At 31.5% G+C, this 16,690-nt stretch overlaps 1 protein-coding gene across 3 annotated transcripts in view; it reads right to left on the bottom strand.

The window, feature by feature from the left end:
* Positions 1–7,153, bottom strand: part of LOC117174616 (serine proteinase stubble) — a 59,716-nt gene extending 52,563 nt beyond the window's left edge. For all 3 annotated transcript variants that reach the window (XM_033363861.1, XM_033363864.1, XM_033363862.1), the window contains exon 1: positions 6,512–7,153. The gene's annotated coding sequence lies outside the window, so the exon portion shown is untranslated. The remainder of the gene's footprint in view (positions 1–6,511) is intronic.
* Positions 7,154–16,690: the final 9,537 nt, after the last annotated feature.

Raw genomic sequence — 16,690 nt, 5'->3', positions numbered from 1 at the left:
AACAAAAAAATGAATTTTCAACGAAAGAATAGAGTTTTCAAGCTAAAAAATAGATTTTTTTTAGAAAACAGATGAAATTTAAACCCAAAAAATGAATTATCAACCAAAAATGATGATTTTTCAACCATAAAGTTGAATTTCCAACAAACATACCAATAATTTTTAAATCAAACATTTGCTATTATATAGTTACACTTTCAAGTAAAAGCGGCGAATTTTTAATAAAAAGTTTAATTTTAAAACTTCAAACACGAATTTTCAAATAATGAGAATTAACTTCAACCACAAAAAGTTGCATTTTTAACCAAATAGTAGAACCTTCAAGCCAAAAAGATAATTTTTTTAGAAGACTTAAGTTTTCAGTAGGTAAAAATTAATTTTTAAACAGGCACCTTCCTGCCAAAACAGATGAATTTTTAATACAAAAAGACGAATTATATCAATAAAACAGTTGAATTATCGAACAAAACATATGACTTTTTAACGTGATAGTTAAATTTAAAGAAAAAATGTTTAATTTTCAACAAAATAGTTGATTTTTCAAACTCTAAAGATGGATTTGTAACCAAATGTTCGAATTTAAAAAAAAAGCGTAAATTCAACCAAAAAAAATTGCATTTCAACCAAATAGTTCGATTTTCAAGCCGACAAGACGAAATGTTTAGAAGGAAGTTGAATTTTCAGTCAAAAATAGATTTTAATTCCATTTAATTCTAAATAAAAAAAAACAGTCAAATTTAAATGAAAAGATGAGTTTTCAACAAAAAATGTAATTGATTATATATCAACGAATTTTTTTAAAATTTAAAATTATAAAAAGTTAAATTCAACCAAAAAGAAGAATTTTCACTCAGAAGACATTTTTCAGTCAATAGGGGAAAAATTCCATCTGAATTATTGAATTTTCTTGACAAACAGATGAATTTTCTTTAAACCAGTTGAATTTTCAAACCCATTTATAAAATCATAACAAAAGAATTTATTTTTGACTCAAGTAGTTGATTTTTTCAACAAAATAACTAAATTTTTAACCAAGAAGAATGACTTTAACAAAATTGTTGAATTTTAAACATAATAATACATTTTTCAACAAAAGAATATAATTTTTAACCACAAGATGAGTTATCAGCTAAACAATTAAAAGATTTCAACCAAATTGTTTAATTTTTAAACCAAAAGGCAAACGAATTTTATAATAAATAATTTAATCTTCAACCAAAATAAATTAACTTTTTAACAAAAGTTTCCAGTTTTAAAGGGAAAATGTACAAAATTGTACACAAAGAGATGAATTTTCAAAGCAAAAGGACTAATTATCAACAGAAGTGTGGAATTTTTACTTACGAAACATTTTTCAGTTAATAAATAAAAAATATATCATCTAAAATGTTGAATTTTTATGCCAAAATGACAAATTTTTTATAAGCTAATTGAATTTTCCACCCGAAAATGTAATTTCACAATAAAAAAGTTGAATTTTCGACTAAAAAGAATTAATTTGCAACAGCTTTGTTGAATTTATAAAATTTTTAATTAAATAAGATTACTTTTAACCGTAAAATAAATTCCAAAACAAAAAATTCACAGATTTAAAACAAATTGTTGAATTTTTAAACCAAAAGTCAAGTTCTTTAGAAAATAGATGAACTTCTAACGAAAAAGTTCAGTTTCAACTAAATTGTTTAAATTTGTAGGGAATTAATGAAATTTTCAACGCAAAAAGAGAAATTTTCAACAGAACAGTTGAATTTTTAAGCTGAATAGTTGAATCTTAAATTTAAAACTAACAATTTGGAACCAAAAATGGAATAGACAAGTTTTCAGTTAAAAAAATTAATTTCCATAAAAAAGAATAACGAGTTTCTTACAAAATCGTATTATGTTCAGTCAATAAAACGAATATTTAACAAAATTAACAAAATTAACAACGTAGTTTAATTTTAATTGAAGTGTAATACATTTTCAGTTTAGGAAAATCAATTTTCAACCAAAATAATAGAAGAATTAAAAAGAATTAGCTTTCAAAAAAATTTTTGATTTTTTTACTGTTTTATGATAATTCATTTCGAACTTTTAAAATAAAATCACCAATTTTAATATTTCCAAGTATTTCAAAAAATTGTTATTCACATTTTTATTTTCCATTTATGTCACATTCCGCGCTACCCCCTCCCCCCTCCTGCTTCAAAAAACCTTTTAAAGACTCCTCTGGCAGTGTGAAGTAGTTTTTAATCGTCTTTTTTCACAAAAGATTGATATATTATATAAGGCTTCCTTCTGAATTTTAAAGACGAACCTGTAATGCATTTATGTAAATTATGGACGCCCTCAATATTATCATGCACCGTTATCCGATATATCATAATTAACGTTAAGAAGGTGAGATAATCTTATAGGATCCTGACCTTCCCCATTGATATATAAATTTCTACTAAAAATTATATTTTCTATAATCGGACAAAAGACCACGTGAATGCAAACGTTCATTTAAAACTTACAACCGAGAATATACCTTCAATATAGCGGTCCGCGCCACTTTCGTTTTAACGGGCCTATCTAACAGAAATTACAGCAAGCATGTGGGTAATTTTTATTGAAAAGGAAATAAAAGATTCACAAGACCTGGTATTTTCTGTTTAATGGTTTTAAATAACACTAATTTCTCTGATAAAATGGGAAACTAATATTTTTGTTAATTTAAATATTAAGATTAGGGGAAACCTCTCTATAGTGGATAATGCAACCTACAATGGATAATCATTAATTGAGAGCAAACATGAAATAAAAGTAATAAAGTTTATTTGTAATTTATAATCACTTATGTCTTACTATTGACTAAATTAAATTATTAGTTTCTTAGTTTAAAAAATTGACTTTAAACATGTATACGATTTCGCGAGTTTATTAAAAACAATGTTATTTAAAAATAATCGAGTTTTCAACTAAAAAAGATTATTTTTCAACTAGATAGTTGAATTTCGAAACAAAAAAAAAACTGTTTTAAAAAAGTTTCGAATTTTCAACTAACATAATGAATCTTCTAATGGAATAGTTGAATTTTGAACCAAAAAGATCAATTTTGAACTAAAATGATGAATTTGTAACCGAGATATCTGAATTTCCAAACAAGATGATGAATTTTCAAGTAAGCACTCAGAGAAATGTCCCTTGTGACAAAAGGACCTTTCTTGACGTAAATGGAATTCCCTATTAAATTTAAAGTTGAGATGATTTTCATTTGTCTCAACAGGAATCTTTTTGTAGCAAAAATTTTCCTTATCCGACTAACTGCACCTAATCTTGCAGCCAAATATTTCTGTTTGTTTAAAGCATATATTTACGTCGTTCAAAATAAAATATGCAAGAGGACAATGCTTTTGTTTCAAGACAACTTTTTCTCTGAGTGAGGAAAGAAGAAAATGAATTGTTTACCAAAGAAGACAAATTTAAATAAAATACACGAAATTTGAACCAAAAATGCCCAATTTTCAACTCGATAGTTGAATTATTAAATAAAAAAAATTAAATTTTGGAAAAAAATTCATTTAAATGATGAACTGTAAACTAAAATTTGGAATCTTTAACTGGAATACATCGATTTTCAACCAAAAAGATAAATTTACAAATAGGAAGATAAATTTTCCAGCAAAAAAGACGAATTTCCAATTTAAAAATATAAATTTCCAACAAAAGTAATGAATTTTCAACTAAAATTATTAATCTTCTACTAGAATAATTGAATTTCAAAGTAGAAGAATGAATTTTCAACTAAACCAAAAAGGTCCATTTTCAACTAAGAAGATTAATTTTATACCAAAAAAGAAAAATTTACAACTATTATAAAAAGGATACAGTTTTAACCAAAAATAGAATAGTTATATTGGTAGTTAAAAAATTAAACGGCAACAAAATATCAATTTTGAACAAAATAGATAAATTTTCAAGCACAGTGACGAATTTTCAATAAAAAATATGAACTTTAACAGGAATTGATAAATTCTCAACTAAAAAATTAATTTTTGAATTATATAGATTAATTTTCTAATAAAAAAAACTAAACAGATTAATTATCAACTGAGAGGATGAATTTTATACTGGAATAGTTTAATTTTTAATCAGAAAAGTAAATTTTTAACTTAGAAGATTAATTTTCCTCCAAGAAATATTTTTATATGTACAATTATATATATTCAAATAAAAAAATTGAGTTGCAAAAAAAATAACAAAGTAGTTCAAGTTTTAACCAAAGTGATAAATTTTTAACAAAAAATATGAATCTTTAACTTCATTAGTCCCATTCTAAACCAAAAAGATGAATTTTCAACTAGCAATATGAATCTTTAACTGGTACTTTCGAATTCTGAACCGAAAATATGAATTTCCAGACAAGAATAATTTTCTACAAAGAAAAAAATAAAGAATTTTTAAATAAAACAGATAAAATGTCAACCAACAATGAATTTGCTAAATTTTTAGTTAAAAAATTAGTTTGCCCACAAACAAACTTTTAATAAAACAGTTAAATTTTCAATCAAAGTGATGAATTTGTAACTAAAATTACGAACCTTTAACTGAAATAGTCGAATTTTGAACCAAAAAGATGAATTTTAAACCAAATTCATGAATTTGCTACTAAGAAAGATAAATTTTTAACGAAAAATTGAATAGTTGAATTCGCAGGTAAAACACTATTCAATTGGATTAGTTGATGTTTCAACCGAAAACGATATAAATTTAAAATGAAATCTAGTTGAATTCAACCTAAAGACGAATTTTCAACAAGATTTAAATTTTCTACAAAGTAATTAAATCTACTAATATAAAGATACTTTTAAAAATTAAGGAAACGTTGTTACTTAATTTTTATATTACATTTTGAGATTTTCCAAGTACATAAAAAATCCTTAACAGTGTCAGGTTTTTCAATCTTTATAAAAAGGAGGATCGAAAATAAAATAATTATAAATAAAAAAACTTAATTTTTCAGTGACTTTTAAGTTTAAATAGTTGTGTAATGATTTTGTGCAGAATGTCGAATCAACTCAAGATGCTCGAGGTACAAACTCGAGGTTCCTATCCGACAAGCAAGTACCGCTATCATGGACGACATACGGGTTTCTGTTGATCTGGGTGCGACGCTCCCGTAAAAATTACCTTCCTCGCACGTGACATGACACAACATGGGCGGAGAAACGAAAATCGTACGAGTAAATAGCTTTACATTTTTTAAGCCTCAAATTAAATTTTAATAGACGCATCAATCAAAATAAAAGAGGGAAATATATTATTTTCGTCATCATTTCAAATTATCTACTTAGGTAGTTTGATTAAAAAGATTTCACATAATTGACATAAAGAGGCACTTTTAAAATTAATTAATCATCCCACTTATAAATCAGATTAGTGTCATATCAATCAAAAGTTGAATTGAAACTTATTTAGTAAATTATATTGTTGAGCAAACAGTAGATAGAATTTTGAAATATTTCAAAACGGTTCATTTTCAGAGGACTATCAGTACATAGTGGGGAAATGAGTTAATTATAATTTGTCTATAATGGGGGTTAGGAATTTGATGAATTGATTGATAAATTGATTGCTGAGAAATTTTTTAGTTTGATACATTTTCAATTTTTTTAACCAAACTAAAAAGGTGTTTATTCAAACAAATATATATTAATGTAAACTGTCCCTTTTTGAAACCTAAGGTTGTAAATAAGAATAATAGTTTGGATTTTGACAGGTAAAAGGAATAAAATTTGGTTTTTATGTGGTTTCCGGCCAATCTCAAAATTAATTATCAATTTCCGAATTATACAACCTCAGACCTCATCTCCAATTTGATTTTAAACTATGTAACATTTCACACTTGAAATCTCTTTTTTAAATATCTCACACTCACACATTTCTATATACAGTTGATTGAATTCCCATAAGATTATTAAATAAAAGAATCTTCAAAACTTTAAAAAACCTTCACCCATTTTATCCAACCTTCCACTAAGAAACTCCTTCCTCATCCTGAAAATATTTTTTCCAAATATTTCACCCTCGCATATTTATTTATACGGTTAATTTACTACCCAGGAGATTATTTAATACTAGCATCTTCAACTCTTTAACAAAAATATTCACGCATTTTATCCAATCTCTCACAAAAAATTTCTTCCTCATCCTTAACATGTCTTCTCTAAATATTTCACCCTCACTAATTTCTGTATACGGTTTATTGACTACACATACGATTTTTAAATACTGTAATCTTTAACTCTTTAAAAAACCTTTACAGATCTTCATCCACCCTCCGACTAAAAAACGTATCTTCTCCCAAGGCAGCAAAAATACACCTTGTTATCCCAAGGTCACACAATAATATCTTCTCAAACGCGAAATCTCTAATAAGCTCCTGCGTTCACTATGAGAGACTCACCCTGTATAAAGTACGAATGTAGATTTTTATAGATACAGGTTTCCGTTGACCTTGAGACAAAATATAATCACGCAGCCTTACCTTGACAGATAATGGCAAGAGCCGGCGACTAGGACGAATAAAGACGAACGATCAGATTCATCCCCTCGTTCTCCAGATCCTCGCTCTCTCTTCCTTTCCGTCCACTCTCGTAACTTTTACTCCTCAACCCTTCCACTCTCTGACGCCTTTCACTCCCGAAAATTTCTCCTTAAAGTTGGAACTTCCACAGGGGAAATTCTTGCACTTCTTTTCCAAATGCCGATTTTCGTCCTTGAACTTGGTCCCGACACGATTAACAAAACTTGGTGCCCCAATTTAGTTTCAAAGGTGGTCTCAACTTGTTATAAAACTCCGCCCCAATTTCGGATTAGAGATGGTCCCAACTTATTTAAAATTGATACTAAATGCTCGGAATGAATTGTTGCAAACTTGTTTGGAATCGGCAGAAACTGGTCGCAACTAGTTCGAACTTGTCTTTTAATTTGTTTTAAGTGATAGAAAAGGATCTCTGAAGTGGTGCAAGGGGGCTTTTAAGTGGCCCGGTCGTGGGACCGGGTGAAAACCGACTGATCCTCCTGTACGGGTTGAGGATGACGGAAGATCGGCAGGTACTGACCGAAGGTACCACCGTGAATACACCGTCGGTTCTGCAGCGCCTCTGTGCTCTATTCTAGTCGACCACGAGCTGCTCGAATCGTATCGGCAATCGCATCGCGTACCCGTACCACATCCTCGGGGAGCCTCTCTTGGTGTAAAACTGGCCGTCTCGAGTCTAGAGTCTCGTGCCGTTAAGACAACATTCCACGATGGGAGGCATGCCTTCGAAAAGTTTGAAGACTTTAGCTGATGCTCGAGGCGAGGTGGTGGCAATGACCGTTCTCTTGACTTCCCCTACCCGGGGAACTCGTGCCGTTGTCGCCACAGGTCGCTCGAGTGGTTCCAGCCGCTACCATGCCGACAGTTTCTTCAGTTTCTTCCCTCTGCTCAGCCTCTGCCTCACCTTCAGCTGAGCGTCCTATCTTCCCACCCCTCAGTGCGGATACTCTTGTATCTTCTTTTCCTTCTTTCTTTTTTTCTTTCCGTCTTTCCGTTTTTCTTTCCATCTTTCCTTCCTTCTTTCATTCTCTCATCACGTTCTTTGTTCTTTTTCCATCTTTCTTTCCTGATTCCATTCTTTCTCTCTTTCTTTCTATCTTTCTTTCCTTCTTTACTCAGGGGAGCCCCAGAAACTATCGTTTTACACTTGGATAACGACTAGCACTTTTCGTGATGATTAATTTCAACAAAGTTTGCGAAAGATGGCCCTGAAACGATACAGTTCGATAATCCCCTTTTTTAACTTTTTCTTTATCCCCTATTTCTTTTTTCCCACGTTTTTCGCTCAAATCTGTCTACTATTACATTTTATGTTCGGAATCCATCTATTTTCGTTACAAAATTCTACTTTTTTTGAATGTTTAATTATTTGGTTGAAAATGCAACTGTTTTGTTAAAATGTCATCTTTTTTAGCCAAAAATAAAACTACTTTGTTGAAAACTGAAATATTTTGTTAAAAGATTATTTGTTTGGTTAAAGATATTTTCTTCATGTTTTTACTTCAAAATCCAGACATTTGGTCGAAAATTAATCTTGTTTTAGTTGAAAATTCAACTATTTAATTGAAAAATCGTCTCTTTAGGAAAAAGTTGATCTACTTCGTTAAAAAATTATTTATTTCCTTGAATATTCAACTATTTGGTTAAATATTGTACGCTTTTGTTGAACTTTTCTTCTCAGGTTAATCATTCTTGAAGAAAATTGATCCTTTCTAGTTGAAAATTCATGTATTTTCTTGAAAATTCTTTGGTTTTTTTGTTGAGAATTAATTTTCTAACTGGAAATGAATTTATTCCATTTTCGATATGGAACATTTTGGTTGAGTATTAATTTTGTAACTGAAAATTTAACTAATCCATCTTTTTTGTTCGAAATTGGTATTTTAATAAAAAATGTACATGTTATGGTTAAAAATTGATGTATTTCGGTAAAAATTAAAATTTTGGTTGCTGAGAAACAATTTCTTAACTAAAAATGTAACTATTCCGATTTTCGTTGAAAAATGAGAATTTTATTGAAAATATATAATATTATGTGAAAATTCATTTCCTTAGTTGAATCTTTAATTTGTTGTTAAAATTTCGTTTTCTTTTGGATAAAAATTAATTTTTTTAAACTTCTTAACTTTTTAAATTTAAAACTTATAATTTTGGTTGAAAATCCATTTCTTTGATTCAAAATTTAACTATTTTATTGAATATTCGTTTTTTACTTAACAATTCTTTCACTGAAAATTTAACTGTTCTATTTTTCGTGTAAAATTAATATTTTTGGTTGAAAACTTATATTTTATAGTTGAGAATGATTTATATTTTTGAATTTTTGTTCGTTTTGGTTAATATTTACTTTTTTTTTTATAGCTAAATGTATCTATTCCACTTTTTGTAGAAAATTGATATTTTTATTTCAAAATTAATCCTCTCAATTTGAGAATTCGTCTTTCTGGTAGAAAGTTAATCTTCTTCAGTGAAAGACTAACTGTTTAGTTGGAAATTAAGCTTTTTTGGTTAAGGATTCAATTATTTTATTAAAAATGTTGTCTTTTTCCCTTGAACATTCAACAATTTAGTAGACAATGAAACTATTTGATTAGAAATGTAATTTTTGCCGAAAATTCATTTATTCTTCATCGAAAATTCGACTATTTGGTCAAGATTTTAACTATTTGGTTGAATATTTAACTACTTTATTACAAACTCATTACAAAAATCGGCTTTTGTGTTCGTCAAAAATTAATGTTATAACCAGCAAATTTAACAATTGAATTTTTATTTGATAATTTATGCGTTTTTAGTTGAAAATTAAATTATTTAATAGAAAATTAATGTAATTTGTTAAAAAATGGTCTGCTGGGGTAGAAAATTAATCTTATGTTTGTTTCAAATTCATACTTTGTGTTGAGGATTCAAGTTTTTGGTTTAAAATTGATCTTTCTTAATGGAAAATTAATGTTCTTGTTAACAAATTTTTTAGTTTAAAATTGAACTCTTTTTTTTAAATAAAAAATTAATCTTCTTTGTTGAAAAAATATTTTTTTGGTTAAGGATTCAACCTGCTTCGTTAAAAATTTATCTTCATAGGTTAAAAATTGAGCTATTTGCTTAGAAATGCAACGATTTTGTTAAAGAGTTTAATTAGTTCGTGGTAAATTCAGCAATTTAAACAAATTTTCTGATTCCACTGTATTTTTGAATTGAAAATGTAACTATTTGGTTAAAAAGTTAACTATTTTATTTCAAATTCGCTAGGCAGACGGATTGGCAACTGAACTTACTACAAACTTGAAAAAATGCAAAAAGTTGGTAACAAAGTTTGTGAGCGGTCTCGTACTTTCTTCCATTCTCTCTTTCTTTCTTTCTTGCCTTCTTTCTTTCCTTCTATCTTTCCTTCTTTCGTTCCTTTTTCTTTTATTCTTTATTTCATGCTTTTTTCCCTCCTTTATATCTTTCTACCATTCCTTCTTTCTTACTTTTTCTCTTGGGGTATTCCCGACACTTGAGATTTCTCAAGTCAAGCATCACTCCTCTTAGTGGACTTTTCCTCCTCGTCCTTGACCTCTTAGCTACTACTCTACTGAATCGATAGACCAAATTCGCGAAGAGCCCACGCAAAAGATTTTTAAATTTGGAAGTTTCTACTATATATAGAAAGGGTCCAAAGTTAGATGAACAGAATTCAGGAAATCTATTTCTAGTTCTTTAACTCTTATTTATTATCTCATCTCTTCTTTCAGTAATCTTCTAATCCTTTTCAGCATAAGTTCAAATCTCTCCCCTGTCCATAAATGGTTCTGAGTGAACCAGAAATATTCTTACAGCCTACTCAACTATTGATTCTATCAGGTACTTAATTAAACTGTTCAACACCTGATAAACTACGACCCTGGCATTTCTTATATTAATGGATTACCAACTTTTGTAATTAATTAAAAGGAAACTAAACGTCCGAACGAAAAACCGAAAACACCGTTCACTTTGTCTCGAAAATACCAAAAAATTTTATTTTATTTTTTATTTTTAAACAATAACATTATTTTTTAACGTGCTGCAATTGTTATTAAAAAAAGGATGGGCCCGAAACACCTTTTGATTAATCTCCAAAAAAGAATCATTTTTAAATAATTTCAAACTTTGAAAAACAATATAAAAAATCAAAAGGTATGTTTTCGAAAAAGAAAACATCTTTCGAATTGTCTCGGAAATATTTAAATGTACTTTTTTGATCAGTTACATCATTTTTTCAGTACTGCATTGTCATGAACAAATATATTTGTTGCACAATAACTTTTTATATCAATTCAAAATCAAAATATAAACAGCTTTAAGAAACTTATTTATTTTCTTTAAAAAAAGTATAATGTTGTTAAAATTTTATTAAACTTTTTATAAAAATTTCTTAACTTATACAAACATAATTGTCTTCTTCAAACTTGCAGAGTGACAAAAGTATGTTGGTAACTAAAATGTTGTCATCAATTATAAACAAACTAAGAATCCGAACGAAAAAATGAATAGACCTTTTTTAAAAAAAAGGACACTCATATATTTCTCAAACGAATCCAAAGACATTTTCGAATTTCTGGTCAGACCCTACGACTTTTTATATGCAATGCTTTGCATTCAGATATTTCCGAGGCAAATCGCAAGGTGTGTTCGAATTTTTAATGGAATCCTTTGTTTGTTCACAATGCTATTAAAAGTATGAAACTTTAAATAAATGATTTAATTATTTTGACAATAGTTTAGAAAAACAAAAAAAGTAGATTTAAATATTTTGCAGACAAGTGCAAAGGAGTTTTTCATTTTTCGATTCGACCCTTCGTTCGGGAAAAATTTATTTGTTTAAAAAATCCGTATAAAAAGGGCATTTAGAGATTTACAAGATCATGGTATCCTATATTTGTTTATAATGATTTTTAAAGTTAGAATTTAGTAAAAATTAATTTAATTGCTTGAATTTCCTCAAATACAACAAAGAAGTGCATTCAGAATTTTGTTGACGAAATCAAAGTTGTTTTCGATTTTTAATTCGGATTCTTTATTCATTTATAATGGTTGTAAAGTTTGAAATGATTCAAATATAATTTGATTATTTAAAAAATTTTTTTAAAATAAATAAGAAAAGGCATTTTGATATTCCCAAAGCAAACCATAGGTGTTTTTAAATATTTGATTGGGCTCTACGTTTGTTTATAATGATTTGCAAAGTTTAAAACTAGTAAAAAATGGTTTAATTATTTTTTTTAATACACCAAAAAAGGCATTGAGATATCTTGGAGCTTAATCGAAAGGTTTTTTCGGGTTTTCAATTGGATCCTTCGTTTATTTATAATGCCTTGCAAAATTTGAAATTATTAAAAAAATGATTAAAACGGATAAAAAATAGAGAAGAAAAAAAATTATCATTAAATTTATTTCCGAGACGAATCCAAAGGTGTTTTTAGTTTTTCTATTAGACCCTATTTTTATTTATAATGCTTTGCGAAGTTGAAATATAATACAAAATGGTTAAATTTTTTAAATGTTTTGAAAAAAACAAAGAAAGAAATATTTAGATACTTTGGAAACTCAAATGTGTTTTCGGTTTTTCGATCGAATATTTCGTTTGTTTATAATGCTTTGCAAAGTTTGAAATTGATAAAACATAATTAAATAAAAATGAAATTGATTTAAATGCTTAAGAACAGTTTTTAAAGTTTATGAAGCAATTTTCTTGATGATGCCAAAGGCGTTTTCGGGTTTTAGGCTGCCTGAGCTGTTCCCAAGAATTCCGAAACGACAGTCGCAACCGCTCCCGTCCTGCCTCCTGAGAAATTGCGTGGGCCAGCGATTCTCGGTTTCAATTGTTCTATAATTGAACTGAAAGGCCTATGACAAAGACACAGAAAGTGGCCTCGGATTGCGGGTAGAGGAGTTTTATAAAAAGGGTTTCTGCTGAATATGGTTACAATCATTAATTAGAATTCGCGGAAATTTTTCCAGGGGTGTTCCTGAAGGAATAAAACCCCAAATGGAAGCGTAAAAACTGTGTCGAAAGCTGAATGGCACCTGAAAAGAAGTCTCAAATGGTGACTCTGGGATACCGTGAAACCTCTCAGAGTATGCTGCTTTATCCTTGCATGTGGGTCTCTACAAGGATTGATGAACCTTTTTCCCTAGATTCTCTTGGGAACAATAGTCGTAACACCAAACATAGTTGTTGTAGGTGCGGTTCGAAACAATCGACCGCGCAGGGTACCTGACAATAGGTCGGAAGTCAACACGGAATTACTGCGATTGACGGGCGGAATCTGAAGACATTTAGGTCTCTGCACGAGGAGGTTGAATAGCACGACTCCATGCTTTGTTGTGCGAGAAACAGTCAGAGCCCTCTCACTTTTTGCATCAGCGTCTGCCAAACCATACTGAATAACTCCTGGTAAGGGGCTATGTAAGCTGGCAACAATGACAGAGAGGCGACACTGATACCAATTGCGGGCAGGCGTCCAATAGACGAAGAGCGATGCATCAGGATCCGGAGAAACATCAACATCCAGGTTTCTGTCAAGCCCGAAGATTTGGCTGAACTGGATGACGAGATTCCTAAAGGATTTATCCAAAGAATCCGACCTCTGAGCTATGCATTGTTGTATGCAGAATACAGCGAGAGCTTTGATGGATGCAAACCGTAAAACAAAACCAACGGCTGATCATAATACATAAACATGAACCCTTTAAGTCAACACAAAGATAGGCTGGGCAAGACAGTACGCTTCCTGCATTTAGTTTGTGAATGACGACATATTACAGCTTATTGTTGACAGTATACGGGTAAAACCAATATGACGCTAGGAAAAGTCTAGAGCAGAGAAATAGGTGGTTCAGAGAAAACCAACAGTTTTTCTCTGACCCAGCTTAACTTTTCTAATATCCTCCAGTTATTGTCTACTATCCGTCCAAACCAGAGGAGGTCGAAACATTTTGGAGAGAAGTCTATGAAGTCAAGCATCCACTGAAAGAGGATTTAAAGAACATAAATAGGTTCAAGGAGCTGTACAATGTCTTCATAACACCTGAGAAAGAATGCCGACTTATCACTACCGAGGAGCTAAAGAAAGTATTAAGAGGCATGCAGACCTATTCCGTTCCGAGATCAGATGGTATCAAGAGCCTATTCTAGTGTAGTTGGTGGAAGTGTGCACAGTAATTCTGCCAAAGATAAGCAACTTAGCTAATTCAAAGAATAAAAGATCAATCACTTGTCTGAACACACTGTATAAGATCTTTATAGCTATCCTAAATGACAGGATTGTTCGGACAATTGGACTTGTGTGGCAAGAAATGTACGAACCATGTGGTTCAAAGAAAGGCGTAGCAGGATGTCGGGTGACCCTGCTGATCGATAGATGTGCCTGCAGAAACATATTATCTGTCTGTTGGAAATCTTGAAGGTTCCTCCGCCCACCGTGAGGTGCATAGACAGATTAAGGCCGCTTTCAAAAAGTAAATTTAGTATCTCATCTGGAAAACATCGTGTGACAACTAACAATGACACCCTTTAGACAGGTGTCTCTCAGGGGGACAACATGAGCCCACTTCTCTTTTGCCTCATATAATTACAACTATATCTCAGATTTCGCCATTCCAAAGAACACTTTTGCAGCAAACATAGAAATCGAAAGCTTAAGATTTCTTATCTATTTTACATTATGATCTTAAGATTTATGTGGAAAATAAAAAGCAACTACACTCAGCTCTAGCAATTGTCAAAGAATACTCTTAGAAGATTGGAATGAAGTTTGGGTAAGAAGAATGCGCCAAGGTTTATTTGAAGCTAGGGAAACCTAATGGCATCCCCGAAGACCCTGATCTCGTAGACATTAGTGCTATATGACGCCTTGCCGCTGGAGAGACCTATATATACCTGGGCGTGCAACAGAGCTGCACTCAGGGTGCGACGTCTATAACGGATACTGTCTGAAGTAGAAATAAAGGTATAATCAGGCGAATTTAGTGTTCCTAACTTTTGGTGAGGAAAAAAGTATCTGCAACGAACCTACTTGTTATCCCGGTAGTACTCCATTCATTTGGAGTGGTTCCATAAACGAGGAACGAGCTCAGATCCCTTGATATCGGGACACGAATGGTTATGCATATGAATTTAAGCATGCCCCTTAGGTCTTTTGTTTTGCGACTCTACATCTCACGCCGTCAAGGTCGTCCCAGAATATTGAATCTTGAATGTCTTCACAACAGCATTATTCTGGGTACAGCACATATAGTCGCAGATGGACGGGACCCTCCTTTAAAAATTTGCAGGAAGTACGAATAAGTAGGTGAAGGAGCGTTTCTGTACAAAGCAGCAGAGGAGGATTCTGAAACACTCGGCCTTGATTTCAATATCAGGGGTGAGAAAAATGGATCAAATATCTCCATCTCGAGTACTCACTCCTGAAAGCCCGAATTGAGAAAGCACAGGAGAAAAGCTCCCGTGAACAGCTCTGCGACAAGAGGATGCAAGGTATTATTATTACACCATTAGGCCATTTCCCTTTCGGGGTAGGCGTGACTCACTCGGCAGGGGAAAGGAGTAGTGTGTGGATGGGATAGAGATTTTTCAGATTGATCCAGAATTCTCGTGCTATTTATGTAAATAACACGTTCGTTCCGCAACACTGCTCCGACCCAGGTTGCTGATCAATCTCTCTAGCAATCACCCCAAGCGAAGAACCTCACGAAGCCATTATGTAAGGTTCCCCACTTGGGTCCATTAATTATACAGAAATGTGGAACATCAGTCAATGTCGTGTACGCTAGCTTTTGCTTTCTTTAAATCATCCGGATTGAAGTGGGGTACAGAGAGTTTCATTTTAGCATGTCAAGACGGTGTCATTTCCACTTAAGCATTTATTACCATCTCTTATCAGTCCTACGGCATTAGCCTTAATACCGTTTGGCTAAACGCTCCTGGGGAAATCGTGTCAACTGTGGAGAATAAGAAATGCCGCAGATACTGGAAGTTAGCATTTCTGACAATTGGTTCTGTTGCGCACTCGAGGCCTAGCATAGTTATCCTTGATTTCGAGAAACAAACGGTGTTCGTTATTGAAGTGTCGGCACCAAATGAGAAAAACATCATAGCCATCGGCGCTCTAGAAAGTGTCAAACTTACACTGTTTCCTAGCCTGAAAAGTATCGCTGTGTGCCAACAAAACGCTAAGACTCTTTCAGGGGAAATCCAGAAGGCAGTAGTCCTTGAGTCGCTCTATGTACTCAGGGTGTACATGAAATTTGCCGGATCATCTTATTAAGTCCATCAGATATTATCACCATCTATATAACGGTCGTAAGAGAGACGTGGTTACGGCTAAAATTTTACCGCAATTTCACTGGAAGCGGAAGCAGTTATTTAGATAAGCACCGCCCCCGGAAAAATTCCGCAGTTGTTCTTATGACAAACTTTAAATATATAAAGGGGCAGTTTCTAAATTCTTAGACAGTTTAGGGGTACTTTTTTAAAATATAAGTTTCATTCATAAAATGCCACTCGAATTGTTTGTTGAGAAGATGCATACAAAATAGGAATGTACTTGTATTGTCGACACATATCCACCTTTCATCCAATATGTTTTTCTAAAGAAACACTTATGCTAAGAGAAATAAGTAGATAATTCATAATTAATATTCCAATTTGAAATAAAAAACTCAAACTTCATTTGAATCCATAGGCGAAGTTTTTAACATGTTGCCCATGTGGAAAAGTTATATACGAGTACAACTGTCACAGAAGTCGCGGGACGGCTGAACATTTCCTCAGGTAAGATATTTTTCAGGGAAGTCAAGGTTAGTCTTAAAGTACCTTTTAACGAGTAATTCAATGGTGACCTTTATTTTGATCTTAACGATGACCTTCAAGGTTTTTTGAAAGTCAACATAAAAAAATGGAAACCCCATTTTTACATCAGCAATCGATAGAGGAGGAAGTTTTGCGTTCAATTATGTACCCAGGCAGAGTAACATGTAGACCTCGTTAAAATTATTTCAGAGTGACCTTCAAGGCTTTTTAAAGGTCAAATTTGTCTCAGATAAAAACCCGATTTTTTACATAGGCAGTCGATAAAGCTGTAAATTCTACATTCGAAT

This window comes from Belonocnema kinseyi, chromosome 6 (genome assembly GCF_010883055.1).
Source record: "Belonocnema kinseyi isolate 2016_QV_RU_SX_M_011 chromosome 6, B_treatae_v1, whole genome shotgun sequence".
NCBI classification, from domain to species: domain Eukaryota; kingdom Metazoa; phylum Arthropoda; class Insecta; order Hymenoptera; family Cynipidae; genus Belonocnema; species Belonocnema kinseyi.
Note: the sequence above shows the minus strand (reverse complement) of the source record. Positions and strands in the feature narration are given on the sequence as shown.